Consider the following 14,645-nt stretch of genomic DNA (forward strand, 5'->3'; position numbering starts at 1 on the left):
ACCTATCTATGAAACAGAAACAGAATCATGGACATAGAGAACAAACTTGTGGTTGCCAAGGGGCAGGAGGGTGTGGGAGGGATGGAGTGGGAGGTTAGGGTTAGCAGATGTAAGCTTTTATGTATAGAATGGATAAGCAATAAGGTCCTACTGTATAGCACAGAGAACTATATTCCATATCCTATGATGAACCATAATGGAAAAGAATATTAAAAATGTATATATATATGTATAAGTGAATCACTTTGCTGTACAGCAGAAATTAACAGAACATTGTAAATCTAAAATACTTCAATTAAAAAATTATTGAAGAAACATCTCTCTTTAAACTCAGCCTCAGTGACAACACTCCCTCCTGGTTTTCTGTCCACCTCTCTGAACATTCCTTTTAAGATTCCTCTAGAGGTAATGTGTTCCTATTCACTTCTTGTATGATAGTATTTGTAAAGGCTACATCATTGCTTCTTTGATCTTCTCATTCCACCTCAATCTCTGGGTGATTTCAAATACATGCTTTAGGTTATATGCTGTTTACTCCTGACTTTCAAATCTATATATCTCCAGCCAGCTTTCTCTTCTGAGACCCAGGCCACTATCAGCAATACTTGCTGAGTACCTCTATCTGAATGTTCCACAGAATCTACCCCTAGCTTGTCCAACTTAAAGACATCACCTCCCTACTGCCCTTGGGGGACTTCTCCCCACCCCTCCATATTCCTGGCCTTTCTTGGTAAACAGTATCATCACTTGTCACCCAAATCTTAACTGTGAGGGTCATCCTAAACTTCCCCTTTTATTTTTATTCTCCACATCCAATTAGTGATTAGCAAACGATACCCATTCAAGATGTTTTTCCACATAAGAATAAAAATATAAAATGGGATTCACATTTTTTTCAAATTTTGCCATATAATGGGTCTCATATTTTTTATTGCACTATTTTAAATCCACAGAATTCATATTTGTATAAAATGCAACCATACCACACTAAGAACTATGTTACGGTTTTTACCACAAGTTATCTCATGTAATTCTCCTAAAAGCTTTGTGAATTTGGCATTATATTTTCTTTTTTGCAAATAAACGAAATGATGCTTGGAAAGTAGGTTAAATCGCAGTGGTATGGTTGGGATTGGTCTGAGTCTGTCTGACTGAACAAGTCCTTTAAACTTTGTAGAGTGTGAATTATACTCCCTAATATTTGGATGAAAATAAATGTCATATTTATTTATTCCGCTATGTCAGATCAGTCTGCTACATGTCCCCACCCATTTGGCAGCCAGTAAAGTCAATCTCAATCATGAAATGTAATCCTAATCCCCCTTGGGCCCTGCTCCTCGGTTGTGCAAGAGTCTTAGAGGTCTCTTAGAACCCAAGTACCCAAGAAGAGCACTGGACTTGAGCCCACCAAGTCCAGTGCTGGCCACCACACCTGTGCTTCCTAAGTTGATTCAGTCCCTTGAAAGCAGGAGGCTCCACAGTTTCTGAACCAAGCTTGGGCACAGGGATTTTTACCATGGCGCTCAAGGCAGGCTTTTTAGTGGTCAGTTGCTGTGGCCTTCAGAGGGCTCCCATTAGGGGGCCTGTCACCTCTTAGGAGGGTTGGCATGGGAATGCAGCACAGATGTCTGCCATAAGCTCCCATTCTTTCCCTAAGTGGTGAAATCAGGAATTGAGGTAGGGTATGTTTGAATCTAAGTCTTGTTTTTTCCTCTACTACATCATAATGCCTGTGCTTGAACTTGTGTTGAACAAAACTGCTGAGGTCTTTTTTATCTGAACTGCTGGCCAGCAGTTTTACCTTATGTCACTGCTATTCTCAACCTAAACACAGCAGTTCCTGTTATTCCTGTTCAATTTCATCTTGTTGATTTTGGTTCTAATTCCAATATTCAGTGCCTTAGCTATGTCGTACAGCCTGTGGAATTCACTGCTTTGATAAACATGATGCTTACAGTCTTATCAATGGTGAAAAAATGCTTTACAAAAATCCTGTCTACTCTTCCTTTCTGGGGCTCATTCTGCTGCCCTGAGCTGTAAGATGCCTCTCTGGCTTTGCTTTTTTGTGTTTTTAAAATCAGTTTTCTATCCCTATTTTCCCCCTTCCCACAAGACCTTGTATTGTATGGAAAGTGGGCGTGGTTTATATGCTGGTGGGACACTTAACCAGGATCACGACCACCAGGGTGGTGCTAGTTCTGGGTGGAGTGAGGGGAAGCCTGTTCCATAGCTGACTGTGGTACAGAATGGTCTTCAGAGGATTTGGCCAAACAGCCACAGCCAGGCCAGGTAGTGAGCATGGACGAATTCCCATCTGGTGAGAGTCCTGCAGGTGCGTAGAACACAGGGATCGGGGTATGGCAGCTGTCAACATGTGGTGCCCATGGCGACAGGCAGGTGATGAGGGACAGGTGGTCAGGCAGACACGGAGGGTCTGTATACAGAGCTAAGGGACCAGAACAAGCAATGGAGGACCCCAATTCAGGTGAGGGTTGCCAGAGTTAGCAAGTAAAAATACAGGATGCCCAATTAAATTTAAATTTCAGGTAAAGTTTTCTTTTCCTTTGTAGTATAACTTTGTCCTGTACAATATGTGGCACATACTTACACTAAAAATTTATTAGTTGTTTATGTAAATTCAAATTTAATTGGGCATCCTGTACGTTATGTAGCAAGCCTAATCCAGGTAGAACTGGAAAATGGTGTAGAGTTAGGTCCCTCTATCTTTGGACTAGGATAACAATGGACACATAACAGGGGTCTTCTAAGAATTAAAATGAAATGCCTAGCACAGAGGAAGTGCACAATAAATGTAAATGCCCTTTCCACCTTCACACAAGCTTCTTTCCGTTCTTATTGAAAGTGTAGCATTAAAATTTTGATTAGGTAGTTGTCATAAATAAAATATCATATAAGCCGTAAGAATGAACAAACTCTTTGAGGGAGAGAATTTTTAAAAATTGGCTGGTGTCTAAGGGTGAGCCTTGGGAAATACCCATGATTTAAGAAAAGGCAGGGAAGCCAACTGGGGACTGTTATGGTTAATTTTATGTGTCAACTTGAATGGGCCATGGGGTGCCCGGATATTTGGCTAATCATTATTTCTGGGTGTGTCTGTAAGGATGTTTTTGGATGAGATTAACATTTGAATTAGCTCACTGAGTAAAGCAGATGGCTGTCCCCAGTGTGAGTGGGTGTCATACAAGCCATTGAAGGCCGAATAGCCAGCTTGCCAACTGCAGAGCTTCGACTTCTCAGCTTCCATAATTGTGGGAGCCAATTCCTTATTGTGTGTGTGTGTGTGTGTGTGTGTGTGTGTGCATGCATATGTATATATCCTATTGTTTCCCTAGACTAATAGAAAAATGGAGAGAGCAGAGAACCAGGGTGGAGAGTCAGGGAAAAACCAGGATAATGTGGCATCTTGGAAGCTGTGAGGATAGAGAATTTACATTAAAAAAACAAAAATGAGGTTCACAGTAAATGGTTAATGTCACTGTCTTTCTGGAGCTAAAAGAAGGTCCTAAAGAAAAAGTTCTTGACTTTAGTTTCTAAAAGGGTAATATTTGTTAAATCTGATTAATGGATATGTGCTTATTATTAATTTCTTTCTTCCTCTAGATGCTTAAATGTTTCATAATATTTTACTTGCTTTGATCTGAATTTCCCAAACTTATTTGGTCACATAATTATTTTTTCCTACCAAATATTTTTTAATATTTTAAGTAACACTTGTGGAAATATTGGTCTATATGTCCCTGGGATCTAACTCTTGAATGTCAGGCTATAACCACCAAACCATAGTTCAGACCCATATGGAACTTATTATATTCAAAACAATATTTTGACTTTTAATGGCATTTGGGAATCATAGTAGAATGTTTTTTAGGCTACTGTCTCCTAGAGAGCATATATCTCCTTTGAGAATAAGTTTAAGTTAGGGAGAAATAGAAGAAAGATACAGAGTGAAAAACTCACATTAATTTATTATTTTTCCTTAAGATTCTATATACATGAGAAGAAGCTCACAGTTTTTAGAATATCTACCATTTTATACATCAGAAATACTGCATTAAAAACACAAATAGCTTCTCTAGAATGTCCTACTTTGGGTAAGCAGAACAAGATAGTTGCTACGAATGGTCCAGGAACTGAAATAATATTTAAATTTTTTAAAGATTAAGTTTAAATAGAACATGCAATTTAGCCATGGAAGCAGATTAATTGTTAAGTGTTCTACTCTTGGGAGTTCTATTTCTAATGGGATATGGTTAAATTTTCCTCTGTTTGGAAGGGAAAGTGTTGTTATATTTTTTGACATTAGATGTTGTGCAAAAAGGAATGGTTAGTTTAAACAGGGAACAGAAAACTCTTGACCTTGTACTGGTAAAAGTTCCATTTTGATTTTGGATGAGGAGAATGACTTCATTAAACAATTGAGGTTTACTTTCAAACAAATTTTTTCTTCAAGTAAATGGGTGTTTGCAGAATTTTGACACAAATATCTCTTAGGAGAATTTGTCAGAAAAATGATGAAAGTCTTTTCATACTGTCAAGTAGTTTATGATTGGAAAATGTCCAATAATTATGAGGCTTTGGAAAAATATTCAAAATAGAGGTTATATGGTGAGGATTAAAATTTATGCTGAAAGGTGTTTTATGACTCATTCTATTCTAGGCAGGTGGCAGTCAGGTGAGAACAATATATCATTCTAGAATGGGGTAAAGTTTCAGCGGAAATTGTGTAGGGAAATGAATCCTAAATTTAGAAAATCAAAGTATGAATCTGAGCTCTGGATAACTGTGTGTTATGGACTGAATGTTTGTGCCCCTACCAAATTCATACGTTGAAGTATTAACTCCCAATGAGATGGTTAGGAAGTAGGATCTTGGGGAGATAATTAGGTTTAGAAGAGGTCATGAGGGTAGATGCCCCATAATGGGATTGCTGCCCTTAGAAGAAGAGGAAGAGACACCAGAGCTTCCTTTCTTTACCATGTGAGGACACAACAAGAAGGCAGTTGTCTACAAGCCAGGAAAAAAGCCCTTACCAAGAACCAAATCTGCCAGTGCTTTGATACTGGACTTCCCAGCCTCCAGAACTGTGAGAAATAAATGTCTGTTGTTCAAGCCACTCAGTCTATGGTATTTTGTTATAGTAGCCTGAGCTGACTGAGACATTGTGTAACCTACAGCATGTAATTTAATCTCTTTGACCTTCAGTTTCCTGATTTGTATAATGGGGATAAAGCTGATGTGAGCTATAATGTTTGCGAATGAGCCTACCAATACTAAACCAATACTAAACAATCCTACTGGTAGACAGTCAATGGTGGAATGGACCCAAGAGGTTTATTCTGACATTTAAAAGCACTTATGCCTAAGCTGCCTAATGATGACCTCGATTACTAGTGAATGTTTAAATATATTCACATTCTAACAGAACTCTATTTTTAATCTCTGGGAATTGTGAAAACTGGCCCTTTTGAGGCAAAGCAGTGTTGCCAAAAAAGATCTTTGGGGATTTTTCATTTCTTGTCCCTAAATTTGGCTCTATTTGTTCTGATTAACCAGGACACAGGTTGCCCTCAGGACAGGGGTGACAAGAAACAAATAGGGTTAAGAAGTTGGCTTGCCCCAAGGGATCTTGCAGATGCCATAGCTCTTTTAGGTTAAGTCCCAGAAGACCCACCAAGCTGGGCCCATCTTGGGAGTGCTGAGGATGGGGATGGTCTACAGCAAGGGTGGCAAACTGTGGCCTATGGGACAAACCTGCCCACCACCACCTATTTTTGTATGAGTTTCTAACTAAAAATAGTTTTTACATTTTCAGATGTTAAATAAAAAAGACCATTCATCTTTTGGTGATTTGTTGTTCAGTGAGTTGAGGACATTTCCTCTTGGCCCACAAAGTCAAAATATTTACTCTTTGGCCCTTTTTAGAAAATGTTTGCTGACCCCTGGTCTAGCAATAACCTAGAAATACTATAGGTTAGTGAGTAAGACCCAGGAAATCAAAGAGGTGGTGAAAGCGTCCTGAAGCTAAAGGTGTTTGCTCCCTACTTTGATGATCTGTTGGGTGGTGGACTGGCAAGATGTTTGCTGCTGAATAGTCAATCCCTCCCCTCTTTCTTGTTAACAGAACCTTGATTTGGTTCAAGAGTCCACTCTGCATGAGCTTCAGGGGATGATTCTCCTGCTTCTAGCCTCCCCTATTTATCTAGTTGTGTATAATCGAAAACCATGATTTCCCACCAATACCCAATTCCAGTGTAACACCACAGGGTTCATTCTAGTTTTCTTCCTTTCCACACTCATAACTACCTTCTCCTAGAGGGAGAAACCTGGCTCCCAATTTCCTAGCCTTTTAAGTTGATCTATCCACCTCTTCCCCATATGTACCAATCTCCTACCGTCACGGCCTCCTTTCCTGTGCAAGTACCACCCTCCTTACACTCCTCTGGTTCTGACATTCCACACAGGCCAGTCCCTCGTCTCAAGAATCGATGTGCTTCTCACACCACTAAGCTCCATCTCCCCCCCAACCCCCCAGGGTGACCACCTGCCTTATCTCTCCTGGGGTCCCCATTGCTTGACTAGATCACTTTCCTGTGCACTTGGGCTCTAAGCCCTGTGCCAGGCCAGCTTCCTCATGCTGTTGGTGCCCCACCTCCGACACCATGCCCTCACCCCTCACACCTGACTCACTTGGATGCCCGCCTCCCCCACTGAAGCTCAAACATCCGCACTGGGTAGCCTTCCTAAGTGGACACCCTCCTCTGGGAGCGGCTATTACTCACATTCCACTCAGAGGCCTACTGTGTTAGTCCCACCTAATAGGTTTAGAAAGAGGAAGGGTTTGGGTTTTCACATCCCTCCATCGTTCTTTTATTCCCGGGCAGAGGACCAGGCCTACCTGAAGGTTGTGATATAGGCTTTGGCACATTATGTGTAATGGACCAAAACTGAACCTTTAATTTTTATTATATCTTATTTCCATCAAGAGAAAGGATCTTTTCCATTTCTTCAGCTTTGAGGTATGGTCTCTTGGTTTAGAGCTCACTAACAGACTCACCTACTCAGTCATTGGATAGAGGTACCAGTGAGTGGTACCTGACTTAGCTTAGTGGAAATCAATCTTTCACAGGCATGTTTTTCTCATTTCTACTTTTTCTCTTGTATAAACCTCAAGAAATACAGATATGTTGACCTGAAGGGAATCCCTCTTCAGCTTTACCAAGCAACTTGAATATACAGGCCTTGCAGAATGACTTGGCCAGCATGCACGTTACAGCATTTTGTAAACCGAGTGCTATACAGTTGCTCAGGAGGCATTGCTACAGTTATTTGATGGTGCACACTGTCGCATAATTCTGTGATGCATAAATCGTGTCTGATTTAGAAGATTAATATTGTAACATTTTTCCCCTACAGTGCCAATAGTGTCTGGACTTATTTTTGTTTGGTTTCCACTGTGCTTACAGCAAGAACTCCCACATGAAATGCATTACTATCCAGGCAATCTAACAAATAAGTAGGGAGTGCTGGTGTTACTAGAGAATAGATTTAATTCTCATGAAGTTCTTTTTTTTTTAAGAGCTGGCTTGTCTTGGAAAGCAAGGAATTACAAAATCTTAGAATAATAGAATCTTTGTCTACGAGGAACTTAAAGTTCATCTCTTCCAACAGTATCTCCTCGGTAACACACTCAATGTTCTATCATAGTCAGTGAGCAGACATCCTTCCTAGTCAGCCCATTTCATTTTAGCTCTTCCTTGATCCTTCTCCCTGCTCTTATGTGGAACACGTGCCGATATGTGTTCCAATACCAATCGAACACCACAGAGGGTTAGAGAATATATTTAATTCTCACCATGACCATTATAACATTCTTTTCTTTTGGAACTTGCTTGCTTGGGAGAGCAGAGAATTACAAAATCCTAAAATCATAGAGTCTTTGTGCTAGAAGGGACTAGCCTAGAGGACTTTCCTTACGTAAAGCTGAAATCTGTCAGCTGTTGATTTCCTCCCAGGGATGCTAGTTCTATCATTTGAGGTCAAAATGAAAATATCTGTTGTACACCTGGTGCTTCAGCTTACTGTCAACATTTCATAGTCTCCCATCCCAGGAACCATTCCTGGTCTCTTGCAAGTGTCACTCATTACCACGTGAGTCAGGAGGAGTGAGGAGGGGGCATTAAGTGTGAAAGGTCTCAGACTCTAGGTAGACTCTTCTTCCAGCTGCTGCCATATTCCTTAGCTGGGATCATATACCACCAGCACCTGTTTTGACTGCTTAGGGGGCAGAGCAGGCTTCCTTGAACTTGTGAATTCTTTTTCTTTTGTTCTCCCCCTACTAGGGGTGCAAAGTTCTTCTCTCCTATTTTGTCTTCTTTGTTACATCCCTCCAATTCCCTTGTGATATGGGCTTTCATTTCTCTAGCTCACCTCACTATGTTTTCACGACCACTAGGTGTTCTTTCCTCTCCTAAAGATCCCAACTCCACCTGGCACATAGTGGGTACTGACTGATACATATTAAATAGGAAGACTGAATAGCCTCATACTTGATACTTATATATAGTTTCATGGTATTAAGTTTTCTTAAAACTTCGCCTTTTATTCTCTGTCACATCTTGTCAGGTTTTTTTGCTGTTGTTGTTAGAATCCCTTGCATAGAATAACCACACAGTAATTTTCTATGGAATTGAATTAGAAATCCACACTTACCTGCCCTGATGTTCTTCCCAGGTTTCCATGTTGGCAACAGCCCCTGTTCCTTGTGGAGTTATTTTCCATTTTTCCAAGTGTAAACGCACATGAATGTTTTAGAACTCTCAATATATATTGCACAACAATGGCATGACTCCCCAGGAGAAAGTGTAAGTTTATGGTAATTGCACTTAAATTCTTTACAAAAATTTATTCCACACTGAGATGTGGAAAACCTGCCTCTTAAATATTTCTGGGTAATGTTCTATAGAATTAGTGAGGTATGATTGTCATAGAGCAGGTGCTTAACAATAAGTGTTAAATGAACTAGTGAATAAATTAATACCACATATTGGAAATGGCATTATATGGTCTTTTTCTATTAGCCCCTTGCTTTTCTACTAGGTAGACAAGAATGCAGGAATGCCTTTCATATAAAAGTCTGTCTCCATTTTTGCACCTGGATGATGGGTACAATCCAGTTAGAAATGGACTTTCTTTTGGTTATAAATAATATTCTGTTAGAATTCTCATTTAAAAGTAATTTAATTACATGATATGGGAAAAATAAACCTTTTAAACTTAACATTAAAGATCACACAATGGCAATACAATTGGAAGTCTAGTTTTAACTATCTGGCCATGAATCACAACAGTAATCATAAAATTTTCAGTATGGAAGAGGCTTTGGGAGATTATCTCATCAAAGACCCTCATTTTGCAGATGTGGAAATGGATTCAGGGAAGTTAGGTAATTGAAATGAGTAGTATTGCTCCAAAATTCATGTCCAACCAGAGCCTTAGAATGTGACCTTGTTTGAAAATAGATGTAATTAGCTAAGATAACATCACACTGGATTAGGGTGGGTCTTAAACCTAATGACTGGTTTCTTCATACAAGAAAGGAGAGGGAGATTTAGATACACAGAAACACACAGGAGGAAAGAAAGCCATGTGAAAAAGATTGGAGTAATGTAGCTACAAGCCAAGGAATGCCAAGGAATGCCAGCAAACAGCAGAAGCTAGAAAGAGGCAAGGAGGGAGCCACCTCTAGAGCCTTCAGAGGGAGCGCGGCCCTGCCAACACTGTGATTTCAGACTTGTACCCTTTTCTGTTTTTTTTTCTTAATTAAATTAAATTAAATTAATTTATTTATTTATGGCTGTGTTGGGTCTTTGTTTCTGTGCGAGGGCCCTCTCTAGTTGTGGCAAGCGGGGGCCACTCTTCATCGCGGTGCGTGGGCCTCTCACTATCGTGGCCTCTCTTGTTGCGGAGCACAGGCTCCAGACGCGCAGGCTCAGTAATTGTGGCTCACGGGCCTAGCTGCTCTGCAGCATGTGGGATCTTCCCAGACCAGGGTTCGAACCCGTGTCCCCTGCATTGACAGGCAGATTCTCAACCACTGCGCCACCAGGGAAGCCCCCTTTTCTGTTGTTTTAAGCCACACAGTTTGTGATAATTTGTTACAGCAGCCTTGGGAAACTAAGACAGTAACCTTCCAAGGAGTAGCAGTGACTCTGGAATAAAGGCTCAATCCACCCTGAGCAGTGGCGTGTCCATTGCCTTGTGTGTTGAGGAGACTCAGAGGTGCTCTCTTCAGTGACTTTATGTCTTCATTAGTTCTATTACAGTTTGCTACCCTTAGGGCTTTGCTTTCTGGCCCCCTCTTACTCCAAGTTGTTCTTACCCAACTCTAACACAAGTCACTTGTTCTCACATTGCTTACAGTCTCAGAAATTTGGCCCTACACTTTTACTGCTATTCTGTGCTGCTACTTCTCTTTTCTAGGTTGCTTTTACCCCTGGGCATAAACCCTGTCTATTATAATACTTCCTCAAGTATAGTATATGTGCAAAACTGTACAGGTACACTTTTCAGGCCATCCAATTGACCATAATACCTTTCCAGTACTTCTAGGCTATTTCAATGACTGACTTAATTTGTGGCACATTTTTCCCTTTGCAGCACATACAGACAAAAGGTAGAGTTTTTACTTTCTGATAAAGTCATTTGATGCACAGAAGTTTTAAACTTTGATGAATCCTAATTTATTTTTTCCTTTATTGCTCATGCTTTTGTTGTCATATCTAAGAGTCCATTGCCAAGCCCAAGGTCATGGAGATTTACCCCTATGTTCTCTTCTAAGAGTTTTATAGATTTTAGCCTTATATTTAGGTTATTGATCCATTTTGAGTAAATCTTGTGTATGATGTGAGGTAGGAGGTCCAAAATTTATTCTTCTGCATTTTGATATCCAGTTGTCCCAGCACTGTTTGTTGAAGAGACTGTTCCCGCCACATTGAATGTTCTTGGCATCCTTGCAAAAATCAATTGACCATAGATGTATTGGTTTATTCTTATACTCTTAATTCTACTACAACAGTCTATTTACCTATCCTTATGCCAGTACCATGCAGTTTTGATTACTGTAGCTTTGGAATAAGTTTTAAAATGGAGAAGTATGTCTCCTTTAAATTTGATTTTCTTTTTCAAAATTGTTTTAGCTACTTGGGGCCCCTTGTAATTCCATATGAATTTGAGGATTGGCTTTTCTGTGTTTCTGGGAAAAAAAAAGGACCACTGGCATTTTGATAGGGATTATACTGAATTTGTAGATCACTTTGGGTAGTACTGACATCTTAATATTATTCATGTTAGTATTACCTATTCCTTGGATATTTGATAGAATAGTCTTGTAAACTCTTTGAGCCTGTGGGTTTGTTTGTTTGTTTTTGGTGTTTATTCATAGGCAGATTTCAAAGTCTGATTAAATTTCTTTTATTGTTATTGTTGTTATGTCTTCTAATCTATTAACTTGGGATATTTTTCCATTTATTTAGGTCTTCTTTAATTTCTTTCAGTAAAGAAAGAAATTTCAGTGTACTAGTCTTCCACCTCCTTAGTTAAATTTATTCCTAGGTACTTTATTCAAAAGTGAGGTTTTTAAAATAAAATATTTTAGGCATGCAAAGAAATATAATGAACACCTGTGTAATCACTACTCAGTTTAAGAAATAAAACTTAACAAATACAATTAAAGCCTCTCTAACTGCATTTTCCCCCCTCCCTCAGAAGTAACTGCTCTCTTAAACACCATACACAAAAATAAACTCAAAATGGATTAAAGACCTAAATATAAGGCCAGATACTATAAAACTCTTAGAGGAAAACATAGGCAGAACACTCTATGACATAAATCACACCAAGATCCTTCTTGACCCACCTCCTAGAGCAATGGAAATAAAAACAAAAATAAACAAATGAGACCTAATGAAACTTAAAAGCTTTTGCACAGCAAACGAAACCATAAACAAGACAAAAAGACAACCCTCAGAATGGAAGAAAATATTTGCAAACGAAGCAACTGACAAAGGATTAATCTCCAAAATATACAAGCAGCAGCAGCTCATGCAGCTCCATATCAAAAAAACAACCCAATCCAAAAATGGGCAGAAGACCTAAATAGACATTTCTCCAAAGAAGATATACAGATTGCCAACAAACACATGAAAGGATGCTCAACATCACTAATCATTAGAGAAATGCAAATCAAAACTACAGTGAGGTATCACCTCACACCTGTCAGAATGGCCATCATCAAAAAAATCTACAAACAGTAAATGCTGGAGAGGGTGTGGAGAAAAGGGAACTCTCTTGCACTGTTGGTGGGAATGTAAATTGATACAGCCACTATGGAGAACAGTATGGAGGTTCCTTAAAAAGCTAAAAATAGAACTACCATATGACCTAGCAATCCCAGTACTGGGCATATACCCTGAGAAGACCATAATTCAAAAAGAGTCATGTACCACAATGTTCATTGCAGCTCTATTTACAATAGCCAGGACATGGAAGCAACCTAAGTGTCCATCGACAGAAGAATGGATAAAGAAGATGTGGCACATATATACGATGGAGTATTACTCAGCCATAAAAAGAAATGAAATTAAGTTATTTGTAGTGAGGTGGATGGACCTAGAGCCTGTCATACAGAGTAAGTCAGAAAGAGAAAAACAAATACTGCATGCTAACACATATATATGGAATCTAAAAAAAAAAAAAAAAAAAAGGTTCTGGAGAACATAGGGGCAGGACAGGAATAAAGACACAGATGTAAAGAATGGACTTGAGGACACAGAGAGGGGGAAGGGTAAGCTGGGATGAAGTGAGAGAGTGGCATGGACATATATACACTACCAAATGTAAAATAGATAGCTAGTGGGAAGCAGCCACATAGCACAGGGAGATCAGCTTGGTGCTTTGTGACCACCTAGAGGGGTGGGATGGTGGGGGTGGGAGGGAGACGCAAGAGGGAGGAGATATGGGGATATATGTATATGTATAGCTGACTCACTTTGTGATACAGCAGAAATGAACACAACATTGTAAAGCAATTATACTCCAATAAAGATTAAAAAAAAAAAAAAAGTAACTGCTCTCTTAAATTTAGTGTTTATCATTTCCTTACATCGTTTGATAGGCAGAATAATAGTCCCCCGTGCTACATGCCCCCCCTCCCCCAATCCTCAGAACCTGTGAATACATGGCAAGAGTCTTTGCAGACTCAAGTTAAAGATCTTGAGATGGTGAGATTATCCTTGTTTATCTGGGTGGATCCAATGTAATCACAAGGGTCCTTGTAAGTAAAAGAGGGAGGTAGGACTGCTTGTAAATACATCTCTCCAAGGGCCAGATAAGCACCAGTGTCTCTAGCGTTTATTATCTATAGATGTCTTCCAGGTCCTGGGACACATATCTCCTTGAATGTAAATTATTAGGGATCTTCCTGACATCTCGGGAGCTTGACCTAGGGAACTAGGCCAGATTATACACATTTGACCTTCTTGGGGAGACAAGAGAAGTTTTATTATCCTTTTAGATCAGAGAAGTTAAACAGATAGCTACAGATCTAATCTCCATAGTATGTGGAAAGTAAAATGTTTATAGAGGAAGTGAAGACAAAACATTACCTTTTTATCATATAGATTTCTGTCTCCAGAGGCTAGAGCTTTTTACAGGAGCACTGAGGAATCCAGGAAGGATTTTTACTTACTCACACTGATTTATCAACAATTGAGAATTTTGATATAATCTTTCATCATGATTGTGGATTTGTCAATTTCTCCTTGCATCTTTGCAGCTATACTACTGGATACTTTCATTTAGAATTGTTATATATCTTTAGTAAATTATTTGAATTGTTTTCTTTAATTATAATGTAGTGACCCTCTTTATCAAATAAATTTTAAAAATCCACCTAAAATACAATACTGAACAAGATGAACACAACTGAAAGGAAATTTGATAGCTATATTGATATCAGAGGGGAAAACTTTAAAGCAAAAACATTATTAGGGATAATCTTTGTCTTCCAAGCAGTGAATTTTGTTAAATTTATTATTACTAGATATACTTAGATCCATTTTTCTCATCTTATTTTATACTATTTATTCTCTTTTATGTGCTTCCGTTTTGTCCTTTCCTGCCTTTATTTACTGAATTTTAAAAGCTACCCCCTTGTCCCCATTTTCATGTGTTAGAAGATATCCATTGTATTTCCACTATTTCGATGGCTTCTCTTAAATATTTTTGACATGTGCATTTACCTTAATAAAGCCTAAAGTAAATTAATAGCTATACTTTCTTCCTGACTAATTAATGGAATTTAGAATATTTTATCTCTGATTACTTTCTCCAGTCTTAGAATATGAATATATTCTAGTGGTTTTGTCCCTTGTTTTTTGTACTCCCACGTGTCATCATCCTTATGTTTTTATAAGGTTGCTGGGTTTACCCTTATGCTTATTAAATTTCTTTGCCCATCATTACTATTTCATCTCACTCCTTTCCTCTGATTTCAATGTCCTTTAGAAGTTGTTTTGTGATGGGTCTATTGGAGGCAAACTCTCAGTCTTTGTCGTAGAGTGTCTTTA

General features: G+C 39.0%; 2 protein-coding genes across 5 annotated transcripts in view; one reads left to right on the forward strand and one right to left on the reverse strand.

Annotated features, from left to right (window-relative positions):
- Window positions 1-14,645, forward strand: part of FBXL13 (F-box and leucine rich repeat protein 13) — a 208,574-nt gene that overhangs the window by 70,160 nt on the left and 123,769 nt on the right. The gene's annotated exons all lie outside the window — the stretch shown is intronic.
- The window catches only part of LRRC17 (leucine rich repeat containing 17), a 194,138-nt gene that overhangs the window by 70,062 nt on the left and 109,431 nt on the right, over window positions 1-14,645 (reverse strand). For 3 of the 4 annotated variants that reach the window (XR_014266955.1, XR_014266956.1, XR_014266957.1), the window contains exon 6: window positions 8,731-8,866. The exons of the other annotated variant lie outside the window; for it this stretch is intronic. The gene's annotated coding sequence lies outside the window, so the exon portion shown is untranslated. The remainder of the gene's footprint in view (window positions 1-8,730; window positions 8,867-14,645) is intronic. 4 annotated transcript variants of the gene reach the window in all.

The sequence above is a fragment of the Balaenoptera physalus genome (assembly GCF_965194825.1).
Source record: "Balaenoptera physalus genome assembly, chromosome: 8".
NCBI lineage: Eukaryota > Metazoa > Chordata > Mammalia > Artiodactyla > Balaenopteridae > Balaenoptera > Balaenoptera physalus.